General features: G+C 38.6%; 1 protein-coding gene across 10 annotated transcripts in view; it reads left to right on the plus strand.

Annotated features, from left to right (window-relative positions):
• fbrsl1 (fibrosin-like 1) overlaps nucleotides 1-16831 on the plus strand; it is a 458282-nt gene that overhangs the window by 243088 nt on the left and 198363 nt on the right. The window lies entirely within an intron of this gene.

The following is a 16831-nucleotide window of genomic DNA, read 5'->3' on the forward strand; positions in this document are numbered from 1 at the left end:
GCTTGATTGAGTTCTCAGTGCCGCGTCGCCGACTGTGTGTTTGCCGGGCAGGAAACGGAGCCAATTACGGCAGGAAGTTTAATCAAATTAACTTCCACTTCAGCCAGATGTGCACTTGTTTTTTTTTTTCTAAAGCGCCAGTGAATACGTCGATTCGGTAATGTGTTCCTGTGTTTCTCTAAATGCATCTGCCGTTTATGATAAATCTCTTTTCACACCGAGGAAATATTTGGAGTTAAATGAAACATGACGCTCGACACGGAGCGAGCCGATGATGGAGGATGGAGCTGCTTTTCTGCTAATTTCACATCATCTGTCATGTTTATTTGTTTGTTTCTTTTCAGGGCTTTTTTTTTTTTTTGCCAAATATGCAGTGAAGTAGTATCTCTCTCTCTCTCTCTCTCTCTCTCTCTCTCTCTCTTCATGTCTGTCTCCCTTTTCTCTCTGTCTGTCTGTCCATCTCTCTGTTCCTGTCTCTCTTCATGTTAGTCGTTATCTCTCTATCTATCTCTCTCCCTCTTTTATTTTTTCGTGTCTTCATTATAATCGTCTCGGCCGCTGGATTTGATTTGTGAATGTCGAGCTCCACTGAAGCGAGCTGTTATGAGCGATTATGATGCTGAATCTCAGGACATGGAGGCACACTGCATAATTCAATTAGTGTTATTAATCTCTCTCTCACACACACACACACACACACACACACACACACACACACACACACACACACTCATCTGTTAAGTCTGAGGCAGGCTTTGCTGCTGTTTAATTGCGGTTGTTCTCCTTAAAAACAATGATTTAGTGTTGGGCCCCGGCCCCACCCCGCCCCCTCCAGCCCCCACGCCGGCCCCCTGCACATAAATCAATTGAGATGAAAGTTCCATAATTGTGCTCGCTAGGAGGGATTTGAGCGAAATTGCGCTATGAATTTTTTAAAGGGAATTTTTACTAGCTGTTGAGGCGGGAGGGGAGAATTTATGGGCCTGACTTCTTCATTACCGAAGTCATTTTGCTGTAGATGATAGCGTGCAAGCCCAGAGGGGGCCAGTGATCCCACCGCACCAACGCGCATTTTTAACCTGACTAATCTTTCGTGGAGAAAATTCCACTGCGGCACTCTTAATGCAGCATCGGGGCCTGCGCTTAGCCACTAGCTGGGGGAAAAACTCTGCTCTTTTGTCTTTCTATTATTCTCTAATAACAGTAAGAATGCACATGCTGAGTTACCCAGATATGATGCTGAAGTGCTCCGACAGAAAAACATTTGATTCTGTGAAAAAACAACATGCAGCAACACTCTATTCGATGCTCCTTAAAACCAGAATTAGCTGTGTATGATATTAAACAACGAGCATGAACGTTCAAAACATGTTTAATGTATTATAAAGGAGAATATTTGAAGAAATATAAGGAGATTAAAAAAATCACAAAGCTGCTAATAATGCTAGTTTGTTTTGCTAACATTCTCTGGCCAGCTTCTCAAGGTGAAATTAGAAATAAGTTTAAAATTTTTAAAAGTGTAAGTTGTCTTCAGAGTGTGCAGAGGAGAGAGAACAGGAAATTAAAAATAGCACTGATATTAGTCGCGCTGTAGAGAATTAGCATTAAGGATAAAGCGTTAAAGTTTGTTTATTGTGTTCAGAGCAGAGAATCAGGAATATGTAGGAAAAAAACATCCTGACAATGTTGATAGCGCTAGTTTTTGTTTTGCTAGCATTCTCTAACTATGGTCGCTAAATAAAATGAGAAATGGATGTGTACGATGTAGAAAAAGTGCAAATTGTCTTCAGTGTTATACAACCCTGATTCCAGAAAAGTTGGGACAAAGTACAAATTGTAAATAAAAACGGAATGCAATAAATTACAAATCTCAAAAACTGATATTGTATTCACAATAGAACATAGACAACATATCAAATGTCGAAAGTGAGACATTTTGAAATTTCATGCCAAATATTGGCTCATTTGAAATTTCATGACAGCAACACATCTCAAAAAAGTTGGGACAGGGGCAATAAGAGGCTGGAAAAGTTAAAGGTACAAAAAAGGAACAGCTGGAGGACCAAATTTAAAATGGACTGTGGCAAAGTGGAAAACTGTTCTGTGGTCAGACGAATCAAAATGTGAAGTTCTTTATGGAAATCAGGGACGCCGTGTCATTCGGACTAAAGAGGAGAAGGACGACCCGAGTTGTTATCAGCGCTCAGTTCAGAAGCCTGCATCTCTGATGGTATGGGGTTGCATTAGTGCGTGTGGCATGGGCAGCTTACACATCTGGAAAGACACCATCAATGCTGAAAGGTATATCCAGGTTCTAGAGCAACATATGCTCCCATCCAGACGACGTCTCTTTCAGGGAAGACCTTGCATTTTCCAACATGACAATGCCAAACCACATACTGCATCAATTACAGCATCATGGCTGCGTAGAAGAAGGGTCCGGGTACTGAACTGGCCAGCCTGCAGTCCAGATCTTTCACCCATAGAAATCATTTGGCGCATCATAAAACGGAAGATACGACAAAAAAGACGTAAGACAGTTGAGCAACTAGAATCCTACATTAGACAAGAATGGGTTAACATTCCTATCCCTAAACTTGAGCAACTTGTCTCCTCAGTCCCCAGATGTTTACAGACTGTTGTAAAGAGAAAAGGGGATGTCTCACAGTGGGAAACATGGCCTTGTCCCAACTTTTTTGAGATGTGTTGTTGTCATGAAATTTAAAATCACCTAATTTTTCTCTTTAAATGATACATTTTCTCAGTTTAAACATTTGATATGTCATCTATGTTCTATTCTGAATAAAATATGGAATTTTGAAACTCCCACATCATTGCATTCCGTTTTTATTTACAATTTGTACTTTGTCCCAACTTTTTTGGAATCGGGGTTGTAAAAATATTAATTTTACCCTGATATGTGAATGGATCTTGCTTTTTTTAATGATTATTTATTTTAAAGAATGCTTTTGTTTTTGTAGCATTCTGTTAATATGACTGTTCTTATATAATGAGACCGAACAAAATATAAAAATAAAAATGAGTGTAAATGTGCTTAATGTGCTTCGCGGAGAGAGTAAGGAACATGTAGGAACTGATAATGTTGCTTGTCAAGAGTGAAACTGGTTTTATCTTTTGTTAATGTGATCAAATTGTGAAATCTGAATTAACCGTATATTGTGTATATGGGTGGCAGCACGGTGGTGTAGTGGTTAGCGCTGTCGCCTCACAGCAAGAAGGTCCGGGTTACTTGGTATTGTTACCATCTGAAGGTGTCACAGAATTGTTATCTGCCTGTGGGTTCAGGTGTGTGTGGTTGTGTGTGCATACAGTGTGCATAAATTGCAAGAAGCCATTGCCATGGTTACATTATCTAGCTAGCTTTTACTGTAGCTATGCACATCACTGTATGCAATATATAACTGTTAATAAATGTCTGATGAGGCAGGTGTCTGCGAAAACATGTTGCATGAAGAAAATATATGATAGGGTCACAAAACCATTGCAAAATTTATGCTATTTGAAGATGTTTCGCAATATAATACACAATAGGCAGCACAGTGGTGTAGTGGTTAGCGCTGTCACCTCACAGCAAGAAGGTCCGGGTTCGAGCCCCGTGGCCGGCGAGGGCCTTTCTGTGTGGAGTTTGCATGTTCTCCCCGTGTCCGCGTGGGTTTCCTCCGGGTGCTCCGGTTTCCCCCACAGTCCAAAGACATGCAGGTTAGGTTAACTGGTGACTCTAAATTGAGCGTAGGTGTGAATGTGAGTGTGAATGGTTGTCTGTGTCTATGTGTCAGCCCTGTGATGACCTGGCGACTTGTCCAGGGTGAACCCCGCCTTTCACCCGTAGTCAGCTGGGATAGGATCCAGCTCGCCTGCGACCCTGTAGAACAGGATAAAGCGGCTACAGATAATGAGATGAGATGTTGGCATTGGCATCATATTAGCATCATGTTAATTGACTTATACTAGCTTTTGTTCATTATTAGCATTGTTGTTATAAGTAGTGCATAATTAACTGTGCAAAACAATGGAAAATGCTAAATAACAGTCTTACTAATAAATAAATAAATAAATAAATAAAGAAATGAATGAATGAATGAATGAATGAATGCTGTTAAGGGGTTAGAATTAGCATCATGCTAACTGCTGCCTATTAGCTTTTATTCACTGGAGTGTTTTTGTATATTCTGGGTAACATCAGTCATTAGCGCAATTAATTTTATTAGCTTTGTGTTAGCCTTGTGGTTGTCATTTGCAGCTAGTTTTTAGGACATAAGAATTAACATTGCGCTAACTGGCTCCAGTTAGCAAGCTAGCTTTTATTCATTAATTAACACTGCTTTGACAGGAAACTGTAGAGAAAGAGGAAACTGGAGGAAGGTCAGTTAGCATTAGCATCACGCTGACTGCCTGCTGCTAGCTTTATTCAGTGTTAGCCCTGTTGTTAGCACTTCTGTGGAGAAATTGTGTGTGTGTGTGTGTGTGTGTATGAGAGAGAGAGAGAGAAAAAGAAACAGGCGAGGTGAAGAAAAGCTGGAAGATTTGTCAGCTCTAATGAAGAGGGGCAATTTCCCTCCCTGCAGTGTCAGTGCGTGTGCAGCAGCGCTGTCAAGCTAACCGAATGAAAAACAATCTCCTTCCCTCCTCCCTCTCTCCCTCCCTTTTCTTTCTTTCATTCCCTCACCTTCCTGTTTCTCTCCATGCTGAAGGAACAGCTGAGACCAGCAGAAAGCACAACAGCTGCAGGCAAGAAAACGGCCACAGAAAACATTCTGCTAGTCAGCTAGCATGTGGAGACTAAAACTAGCTCTGTTACACCCGCTCAAACTAGCAGAAACCGGTATAAACTGGTGTAAACTTGACCAGCACGAACCAGAATAAAGCACAGAAACAAGTCTCTCACGCACAACGCAGTCTGTTTCAGTGGTTACAGTCGTGAGAAAACTGTTGCTAGGCAACTGGGAAATACAGACATCTAGCTAATGACTAGCAATTTATTTAGCTAGCATGTAGCTGTTGAGCCTTTTATAAAGATCGTGGAAATGGGACAGAAACATTTAGAACATCAACATTTCACTCAAATGTGTTGATAAATTACTCAGAAAAACTCAGAACTGAATTTACAGACATGTAGTATCTGCTGCTAATCATGTTGGGAAATTTTGATTAATAATTTTAATTCTGAGGAAAAAAGACAGCATTTTACAGGATAGGGTCAGTCACATATCATTACGCAAGCGTTTTTAGCTGTAGCACTAGCTAGCTATTAGCTGCTGCTAATCACATGTTTTCTGTACAAACTCCTCCTATTGCTAACATCATGATTGCTGTGTATGGAGCACGAGGCGTTCTGTACGTCATGCTGTTTTATATTTTGATGCAGTTTGAGATGTTTTGGCGTTTTTAGTTCCATTAAAGCAAAGCGGTTATAGAGCACGAAGCTAACAGGTTATTCTTTGCTAATGCCACACTCACGTTGTATAAATGATATATGATCAATGATAAATTCATGCAGTTATCCTAAAGCAATGACTAATATATAATAATGGTCCATTTTACATTGTGTTCATTTGTTTTTCATTTTGAAATGAAATGTAAAATTATATGAAAACAAAATCATAAAAAAAGCAGCTCTTGTATTCCCCCTTTTAAAAATAATGAGCGATGGTAAACAACACAGATTTGCATCATCCATCACTGGGTAGCTAACAAGAAGCAGAGTTAAAGAGGAGTCGTATGTTTTTAATTTTTAGAAAATGATTTCATGAAAAATTTATCAAGTTTCCATTTTAGTGTGTGCCATGAAAAAACAGATATGAAAAGATATAAAAGCTGTTTTCTTGCTTTTCCAGTTTTCGTTTCAAAATGAAAAACAGCTTGCAGGGTTTATAAAACTTTTCAGATTATACAAGTGACGTTGATTTAAAAAAAATGTATAAAATCCAGTGCCATTTGACATCAGCAAGAGTAAATTCTTTTTTGATGCTAATAAAATATCAAGGTGCCTGCATCCAAAAATTAATTTTAATTTTTTTTTTAAATGAAGCTGAGGCATGAAATGAAGGCAATTAAAAAATACACACAATAAGGGTGATAAGGTGAAGCTTAGCTAAATATTTACATAAATAAATGAGTTTCTAATCCCGGGTTCTGCTTTCTAGCGTGTTTTGCGAGGCCGCGCCACGATTTATGAGCGATTACGTAATCGATTTTCTAACACAGAAGGCTTGAAATGAGCTGCGACTGCGGAAAACGCGTGCGTGCGTGCGTGTGTGTGTGTGTGTGTGTTTCTCTCGGTTAATCTCAAGGTTAACACTTCAGACCTGCCAGGTTTCATTTCTCCATCTGCCTGAAGAACGTTCAATTTTACACTCCGATGAGCTGAGAAGTGCATGCTCAAAATCTCTCTCTCTCTCCTGGAGAGGAAGGATAGACAGAGAAAAAACAGACAAGGAGAAGGAAGAAGAAGAAGAAGAAGAAGAGGAAAGGAACAATTGTGTTTTTCCTGTCAGGACATAGCCGTGCTAATATTATTAGATTATAATTTTAACTGTTTTTCCTAACCGATGATTTACGATTTGTACTGAGAGCCAAGGGTTAAGTGATCTCGTATCTCGTACAAATTGCTGATATTTTCATTTATTAAAATGCTAGCATGGCTAACTGTGGCTAGTCCTAGTGTGGATTATTAGCATAATTATCCATTTACTGGAGGCTATGAACCATCACACTAGCGTTAGTTTTTGTTATTGCCAGTGGCATTTTTCACTTTATCAACCTCAGATTTTTTCACTGAAATATTCTATCTATCTATCTATCTATCTATCTATCTATCTATCTATCTATCTATCTATCTATATTATTTATTTATTTATTTTTTACAAAAACACTAGCTTTATTTTTTATTAGCAGCATTTGTTGATGCTCATTTTAGGAGGAATTTTATGTACCCAAGCTAAAAATAATTTAATCAAAAATCTATCAAACTGAAGGATTTTATTAGACTTCCTGCGGTTTGTGTTATTTTTGTAAAGCCCTAATCTTTACTCCTCACCTGGTTCTTAGGGCACTAGGTTCTTCAGTCATCTGTATTCTTAAGACATTGTATTTCCAGGATACTATATTCCTAGTATTCTGTGTTCCTTGGACACTATGTTCCCAGGATCTCATGTTTCCTAGTGCCCTATGTTTCCAGAACACAATCTTTCAAGTGCTCTATATTTTCAGGATAATCTTCTCAGTGCCTTATATTCCGAAAGCACTATGTTCTTGAAGCCCTGTGTTCCAAGGTACTGTGTTCCCAGAACTCTAAACTCTTGGAGGTTTGGTCTCAAGTTCCCTACATTCTCAAGGCCTTATTTTACCAGGGTAGTGTGTTCTCAGGGCTCTACATTCCTAGGGCGCTACGAGTCCAAGGAACTCTCCACCAGCTTCTACGTTCCAGTGGTGCTGTGTCCTCGGGACCCTGTACTTTCAGGGTTCTCAGGGTTTTTAGAGCACCATATGGCTCCCAGAGTCCTGTGTTCCTAGAACACAATGTTCGCCTCTGTTTCGTAGGGCCATATGCGCCCAGAGCATTATCTTCGAAAGGCCATTTGTTCTCTGTGTCCTCAGTATTCCTCCATTCTAATCGTTCTGTATTTCCAAGCTACTATATTTCCAGGATCCTATTCCCAAGCTCAAGGACCTGGTTGTTTGCAAGCAAGTGACTGTTATGATGCTTGAAATTCAGATGAAGGGCAGGAAGTGAAAAATCGATATACTGCGTGAATTGGAAATAGAGGAAATTCAGTACATGAAAGGGTTGGATGAACCTGCGTGTAGCAGGTATTGTCAGAAAATTGAAAGGTGTATGGGATGTGATCCATACAAAATGAAGAAAAGTGAATTTTCCCACAACTTGACTGATTTGCTCAGTGTGGAGGCAGTTGACATTACAAATGACCTCATCCTCCAGACCTCCTATTACACGGCTAGCCAGATGAAGGCATACCTGATTCTAGAGGCTTACAACTATTTGTTTCAACTTGTACAGCCTACATAAAATAAATAGCCAAGTGATAGCTTATTAATTGATACTGAAAGACTACAAAACAAACACCCAGTGGTGACAGCAAAACAGGTTAACAGTAGCGTCACTTGGTTTAGTAACTGTTAGTGTCAGGTGATAGCTAGCTAGCATCATTAAAACCAAATCTCCTGGTAGCTAACTAGATGGCTGACTAAAACTGAGAAACACTAGCTGAAGAACAAACACAGGATGATAATATCACAGATGTAGCTAGCTATGTTTCCTGTGATATCACCACCCTGGTCTGAATTTTCTGTCAGGTTTAGCTTGCTATGAAGGGAACAAAATGATGCAAGCACTGTCAGACTCTGCTCCACCAGACTTAAGACGGAAGTTTGTTATTCATGTTTGCCACTATTGCTCTGGGAGATTTTTAAACATCTCCCCTTTATGAGAACCTGCTGAGAGATGCATATTCCCAAAGTCCCTATGATCCTAGAACACTATGTACTCAGGGACTTGTATCATCAGAATCCTTTATTCCATGTGTCCTATGTTCTCAGGGCCCTACCTTCCTATAACCTGATATTCCCAAGGCAGTGTTCTCTAGGTTCTAAGAATGTTCTCAGTACACTATATTTTTAGTGCGTTGTCAGAGTCCTGTGTAATGAAGCCCATGTATCCGGTGTTCCCAGTGCCTTATGTTCCCCAGAGCACTATACCTAAGGGTTCTATGTTCTCAGGGCCCTGCTTTCTTAAACCATTATGCTCCCAAGGGCAGGTCCCAAGTGTTCCAAGTATTGTATGTTTTCAGGACTCCCATCTTCCCAGAACCTTATATTCCCAAAACACCATGCTCTCAGATTACTAAAGATGTTATTTGGACCCTAAATTTTCAGGGTGCTCTCATATTTCTCATGTGGTCTGACAAATCGAAATTTGAAATTCTTTTTGGAAATCATAGACACCGTGTCCTCTGGGCTAAAGAGGAGAGGGATTGTCCATCTGGTTTATCAGTACACAATTCAAAAACCAGTATCTGTGATGGTATGAGGGGGCATTAGTGCACATGGCAGAGCTAGCTTGTACATCTGGTAAGACATCATTAATGATGAATGATATCTACAGGTTTTGGAGCAACATGCTGCTATCCAGATGACGTCTTGTTCAGGGACGGCCTTGTTTATTCCAGCAAGACAACGCCAAACCGCTTTCTGCACATATTAAAACTGCATGGTTCCATAGTAAAAAAGTCCGGGTGCTAAACTGGCCTGCCTGCAATCTAGACCTGTCTCCCATTTAAAACATTTGCCGCATTATGAAGTGCAAAATATGACAAAGGAGACCCTGAACTGTTGAGCAACTGAAATTGTATATAAGGCAAGAATGGGACAGCATTTCTCTTTCAAAACTACAGCACTTGGTCTCCTCAGTTCCCAAACGTTTACAGAGTGTTGTTAAAAGTAGAGGTGATGAAACACAGTGGTAAACACGCCCCTGTCCCAACTTTTTTGAAACATGTTGCTGACATCAAATTCATATATATGAATTTGATGTCATATATTTTTCAGAAAACAATAACATTTCTCAGTTTCAACATTTGATATGTTGTCTTTATACTATTTTCAGTGAAATACAGAGTTTCCATGATTTGCAAATTATCACGTTCTGTTTTTTTATTTATGTTTTACACAGTGTCCCAACCTTTTTGTAATTGGGGTTGTACATTCAAAAGCACGTATGCTGAGGGCTGACTAAACAGAACCCGAAGATCCAGAGAAAATGGATTCACACACGATTAGCAACATTAGTATTTTTTTTGTGAATTATTTATTTTAGGAATTACATGTCATGTCCTAGACTGTAATATTTTAATCTAAACAATGCCACGAGCATATTTTTTTTTCTGATATCATCATTAGGATCTCTACAGGAATCTTGAGTGTAGTATTCTGTGGTATTTTAATTTAAAAATAATTCTACTGGCTTCTGTTCATTTTGAACAACGTAAGCTTTTCTTGGTGAACTATTTATTTTAGGAAGATTTTCTTTCTGTACTGGAATTCAGTATGTTTTTAGATAAACGAGGCACTAGAGGAAATAAGAATCCTCCAGAAGGTCGAATATCTTTGTAGTGTGTGTGTGTGTGTGTGTGTGTGTGTGTGTGTGTGTGTGTGTGTAAAAAACCACTCTGTTTAGTGCCAGAACCACTTTTGGTCTGTCAGCTAATTTTTCAAACCAAATTTGAAAATCCCAGGAAGTGGCCAATTTTAGGATGTTGCTCTTTGGTGGTTCCTGAGATTTCTGTAAAGAATTACTGATGCCAAGAGGTGAATACAGAGCACAGCTCCGGGGGAAAAACGTCTGTATGGCATGTTTTCAGGATTTTATGAAAGAGGTTCTTTAGTTGGTCTGTACAGTGGACATGTTTATTTCAGCAGGCTTGAGAGAACTCGAAGGTTTTAGATGGAGTCACGTGGTAACAGCTTTATTACATCAACAAAGACGAGTTGAAACTCACACTAAATGTTTCTTTTGGTGTGTTATCAACGCTAACGAAGTAAAACAGTGAAACTGAGAAGCATCAAAAAAGCTTTTTTCCCCCAAAAATTATTTATTTATTTGTTTATTTATTTAAAATATGATCGTGGACTTTTTTAAATCTCAATGCTACGATATTTTCATTTGTGCCTCAGGTCTCAAATAGCTAATGTACGTCCCTGTGTTAGCTGGAAACAATGCCATGTAATGAAATAGGTGTTTATGATCCTGCTGAATTAAAAAAAGACCAAACAACAGTGTTTTTTTTCATTGTAAATGGAGATGTGTGAGGATTTTTTTGGAAATGCTATTAGCTAAGTGTGTTCAGCTTGTTGACTTCCGCTTCTACGATGTTTTGAATGTGTGAATACTTTCTAAAGCTTTAAAATTGCAGTGTTTTCTTTAATGCCTGTCTTCATCTCACTCCCTGAAAAACTGTGTGTGTGTGTGTGTGTGTGTGTGTGTGTGTGTGTGTGTGTGTGTGTGTGTGTGTGTGTGTGTGTGTGAGAGAAAGAGAGAGAGAGAATCTCTGCCATCAGGAAATAATGAGCCCGAGAAACTAGAAACATCTCTCTGCTTTTTTATCCGCGCTCCCCCGCTGTGTTCTGTCACTTTAGAATGTCCTTGTGGAACGTCTGCACAAAAAGAGACGCTGAAAAACATCTAAATCTGAGTGAATGTCAGATTTCTGCTTTGATCCTGACGATGATTAGACGTCTACAGCCTTTTTTTTAAAGAAGCGTGTCTGTGGTTTGTCACTCGCAGAAGGAAAAGAAAAAGAAACATTTGTGTTTTAGGGCGGTAGCGCTAATTGCGCTAAATCTGAGTTCTGCGCGACAATAAAAAATTTTCTCTACATTTCCTCGCTGACAGCAAAAAATATTCACACAGGAGTTTTCGCTGTTCTCTGATATAAAGTTTTATGAAAGATCTTTTTTTAACATTGTTCACTTTAAATGTGAGTAACTGTAGCTTTTCTTTCGTGCTGAGTCATGCTAATTACTTTTAGACTTTTAGACAGCTAGCAGTGTAGCATGGTCTGAATTCAAAGTTTTTAAATGTCTGTTTTTCTTTGAAATTTCTAACATGCTCATATTTGATCTAGTTTGCGCTAATTTTACACCAGCACATACGAGTTCCTCAGTCTAGCATGCTAACTCCTAGAAAAATCAGATTTCCATCGTAATTAAACATGCTAATATTAAACTGATGTGAGGTATTATTGCTCTGTGATCTTCCTGATTAGCGTTTAATCATAAACTTCATTAAACAGCTTTAGTGCTAGCATGCCATTTTGACATTTGCATACTTGAAATTGGTAGCTTCCCAGCAATGTAGATGACTACTGCTAGCTAGCAAGATTGTTCACTTTAAATGTGAGTAACTGTAGCTTTTCTTTCGTGCTGAGTCATGCTAATTACTTTTAGACTTTTAGACAGCTAGCAGTGTAGCATGGTCTGAATTCAAAGTTTTTAAATGTCTGTTTTTCTTTGAAATTTCTAACATGCTCATATTTGATCTAGTTTGCGCTAATTTTACACCAGCACATACATGTGTGTAAATTTCAAAGAAAAACAGACATTTAAAAACTTTGAATTCAGACCATGCTACACTGCTAGCTGTCTAAAAGTCTAAAAGTAATTAGCATGACTCAGCACGAAAGAAAAGCTACAGTTACTCACATTTAAAGTGAACAATGTTGCTAGCTAGCAGTAGTCATCTACATTGCTGGGAAGCTACCAACATAGCTATACAGCCTGTGTGGTTGTGTTATGTTAGCTAATGGTAGCTAAATGTAAAAAGAATGACTGACTAAACTTTACAGGAATAAAATAGCAAACAAGACCAGTAAGATCATTCTTTCAATCCATTTATGCAATTTTTCATGATGGAAGACACTGGCATTAAAAATAAAGTTACTGGCCTGATGGCTAACATAAGCTAACATGACAGGATTTATATATTAGGATTTATAAATCATATTTAAAAATCTTAATGATCTTCACTGCCATCACTTGCTAGCTAGCTAACATAATCTAACCTGACGGGATCTCTGGGTATTTGAATGCTATCTGGCTAATGTGAGCTAATCTGACAGAATGTTTGAGGTGATTTTCATATATATATTTTTATAATCGTCATTGCGGATTCTACTTAGAAGTCTAACATGTGCTAACCTGAAAGGATTGTTGAGAATTTTCAAGTTCATATATGTTTCTCACTGGCAATGCTAGTTAGCTAACACGATCTATCCTGACAGGATTTCTGGGGAGATTTTACGATTAGCTTGACAGAATTTTTATGTCATATTTTTACATATGTTCATAATCTTCACTGCTGATGCTAGTTAGCAGTCTTTTGTATGAAACTCTCAGAATATTTCATTATGAATGTTCTGTAAATGTTTCATTATGAATGTTCTGTTGCTCACTGATAATTCTAGCGAGCATGCTAACATATAAACTAACGTGAAATAATTTCTGGGGAGATTTTACAGGTACATGGCGAACATGAGCTATATGAGCTAACCTGACATGATTTTTTTTTTTCTGAGGCGATTAAGTTTATGAATATTCATATTGTGGCTCAAAGACATGCCCACTAGTCTCATCAGGTCGCATTACACTAGCTGTACCCACAGGCACATGCCAAGTCATGACACTAACGTGTGCAAGGCCACTTTCTGATCTGAAAACACACACACACACACACACACACACACACAAAGAGGACAGGTGAGAGACAGACAGCTCTGGCTGGTGTTCAATCAGTTTTACAGGAGCTTTAATTGATGGCGCATATGTGCTGCCATATGGTGCAGAGGCTCAAGGGAAAGCCATAATAGACAGCCAGCCGATACACACACACACACACACACACGCACACACACACAAGCTGGCACATTTACAAACATCAGATGATCCGTTCATTCTCATCGAGACAGAGTGAACACAGCTCTGATCAGGTGACAGTGTTGTTAAAAGTGTTATTGCTAGTTTTTGTCATTAGCATTGTATATACACACACACACACACACACACACACACACACACATACAGAGTTCATCTCATTTCTACTCCATCTAAAGTAGTTTTAAAGAATGCTAACACAGCTAATGGCGAATGTAAGCCTGTAGCTAAGAATTAGCATAAATCCATGTTCCTGCTACTAATTAGTCACAGCATTAGCATCTTTGTTGGACACTGAACATTGAAGCATACAACACTTTCTTCATTCGAGTGGTTAAAATTGTGAGGACACCGTTGCTAGGAAATTGGGAAATAAGCACTTTGCGCAAAAGTTAGCTAATGACTGAACTATACATTTTAGCTAATGTTTTAACTGTACAGTATAAAGATGCAGTGAGAGTAGATACAACACCATGCAGAACCTCGGCACCATCCAGAACCTCAACTTTTACCTCAGATTTGATGGTAAATTACAAAGACTCAGAAATACTAAAATTACACTGTTATTACATTTAGCATCAACTGCTAGCACAGCTTCAAGTCGAAGGGTTTCTAATTTTCCATATTGAGGAAAGTCATCACTGTGGTAAAACAGTTAAGTAAAAATAAGAGTATCATATAAAAATGCGATAGGAATGACAGAGAAAGAGAAAAAAGGAAGAAAGCGTAGAAGGTAAGAAGAGTGAGTGAGTGAGTAAAGGTGATGAGTAGAATTACCTAAGAAAACTAGCTAGCTAATGCTAATTCAGTTTCAGACAATGTGTATTGAATATAAGATGGAAAAAAATTAATTTAGTTTTATTTAAAAATGTAAAGCCAGATCAGACTGGTTAGCTAATGATAGGTTCGAGCCACATTCTGCAGAATTACCTCACAAAGCTAGCTAGCTAAAAGGCTAATGCAGTGTGAGGGGAGGTAAACTGGTAGCGATACCTGTGTTGAAATTATTCACTCAGTCATATAAAACTAAATAAGTTGTGTATGCAGGTGAGTTGTTTAAAATGTAATGTTTAGGTTTTTTAATGACAATTTATCTTGTGATATTTTGTTATAGATTTGTAAATAAACTCTGAGGACATGAGGTTTTCTTCCTTAAAGCTCCTTCAAAAGGACATATCGTATTGGTGATCACTTTATGATCTGCTACCTGATTGGTCGATCGGTTGCCAGGGGCCCAGTGGTTGGCTGATGGTTTGATCAATCCACCAATCAGAGAGCAGATCAGGAATGTTGGCGTTGTGTTGTGTGTGAGATTGTTGAACAGCGAATTATTTCCTGTAAATTTTACACGACAGAGTATAAAACATCTTCACATGACCATTTTAAAGATTAAGAACAGTTTTTACCCCAAAATCATAAAGAACGACTAGAAAAATGTATTTGATTTATTTGAAGTAAAACATAATCCAGGCCATTTCAGGTTAATGTTCACAAGAAGACTTGTGTGGATGGTTTTAATCTACAGGCTGAACAACGTCATCGTTACTCCATCCAAGACTAATATTTTCTCCTCAGTGAATGACAGAGAGAGAGAAAGTGAGAGAGAGAGAGAGAGAGAGAGAGAGAATGGAAATGATTATGTGATGATTATGTGAGAGTGGAACAGAGGGAATGAATTGAGGAAAGAAAGGAGTAATAGAATAAACAGTGGAAAGGAAAGAAAAAAGAAGAAATGCATGAACAAATGAATGAATAGAAGAAAGAAAGGACAAAGGGATGAATTAAGAAAAAGAAGTTAAGAATAAATAAAAATGTAATGAAGAGATTGAAAGAAGATGAAAGAGTGGAAGAAGAGAGAGAGAAAAAAGATAAAGTCAGAACTTCAGAAAGCGAAAAGGAATGAATTTTGCATTCCGACAGTGTGTACCTGTACCGTGTGTTTAAATCAGAGCTCCGGATTGGTCGATTGGAGGGTGCAAGAAAAATAAACAGTAGGAATGTGAGGAAAAAAAAAAGTGAGTAATACATAGAGAGAAAGAAAAATAAAAAGGAATGATGAGTAGTGAGAGAGAGAGAGAAGAGAAGGCGGGGCCCGACAGTGTGCACCTGCACTGTGTGTGTGTGTGTGTGTGTGTGTGTGTGTGAGAGAGAGAGAGAGAGAGTTTTAAATCGGGAGCTGCTGATTGGTCGAATGTGAAGCGCGTTGTGACATCATCAGTGACGGTTGGAATACAGCGTGATGGAGAGGAGAATATTACAACACTTTCAATTAAACCTTTTACAAATGATACGATTCACAAAAACATGAATAACGATGAGGAAGAAGAGAACACTGCTGCCTTTGTCTTTCTGTTGGGCTTTAGAGGTGTAACGTGGAGGATGGGAGTGCTTCTCTGTGTGTGTGTGTGTGTGTGTGTGTGTGTGTGTGTGTGTGTGTGTGTGTGTGTGTGTGTGTGTGTGTGTGTGTGTGTTTGCCTTCAAACACTGTCGGTGTTTTCTGTGTTTCTCTTTTCCCTCGACTGATGTAAATTATTCAGTGCCTGAGGATGCTGCTACAAATCTCTCTCTCTGTTTCAGTCCGTCTCTCTGTCTTGCTTCTTCGTGTGTGTGTGTGTGTGTGTGTGTGTGTGTGTGTTCTATCATTCATTCACTGATTCTCTATCTTGTGTTTTATAATTAGAGATAACATCAGTTTCTGGTAAAATATCTTCCTTTAGCCTATTTGCATCTAATTTGCATATGATTTGAATATGAATATTGGAATATCACCTGTTAAGTGTGTATTGCTGTACAGTGCTACAGAGAGAGAGAGAGAGAGAGAGAGAGAGAGAGATCAAAACCAGAGTACAAGAAAAGGAAAAAGAGACAACAAGAGAGAGAGAGAGAGAAATGATTATGCTTATTGTTATATTATTAGCATTTTTTATTCCTCCTTTATTACAGGTATTGTAGTTTATTAGTGTTCACTTATGGGATACAGGAGAGACATGCTAAACAGAGGGATAGAATAAAAGAGTCATAAAGAAAACAGGACGAGAGAGAAAGAGACAGAATGGGACAATGGGAAATATCCATCCATCCATCTTCTACCGCTTATCCGGATCCGGGTTGCGGGGCTAGCAGCCTAAGCAGAGCAGCCCAGACTTCCCTCTCTGGGACAATGGGAAATAAGGAAAGAGAAAATGAGAAATGAAATCAAAGAAAGAAAAAGGAAGGAAAAGAAAATTAATACAAGACAAAGAATAGAAATATGAGCGAGAGAGTGTGTGTGTGTGTGTGTGTGTGTGTGTGTGTGTGTGTGTGAGACAGATTGATGGAGTTTGTGTATGTCTCTCACTGACCTCAGCGTCTCTCTCACTCACGCACG

Source organism: Neoarius graeffei, chromosome 24, assembly GCF_027579695.1.
Source record: "Neoarius graeffei isolate fNeoGra1 chromosome 24, fNeoGra1.pri, whole genome shotgun sequence".
NCBI classification, from domain to species: domain Eukaryota; kingdom Metazoa; phylum Chordata; class Actinopteri; order Siluriformes; family Ariidae; genus Neoarius; species Neoarius graeffei.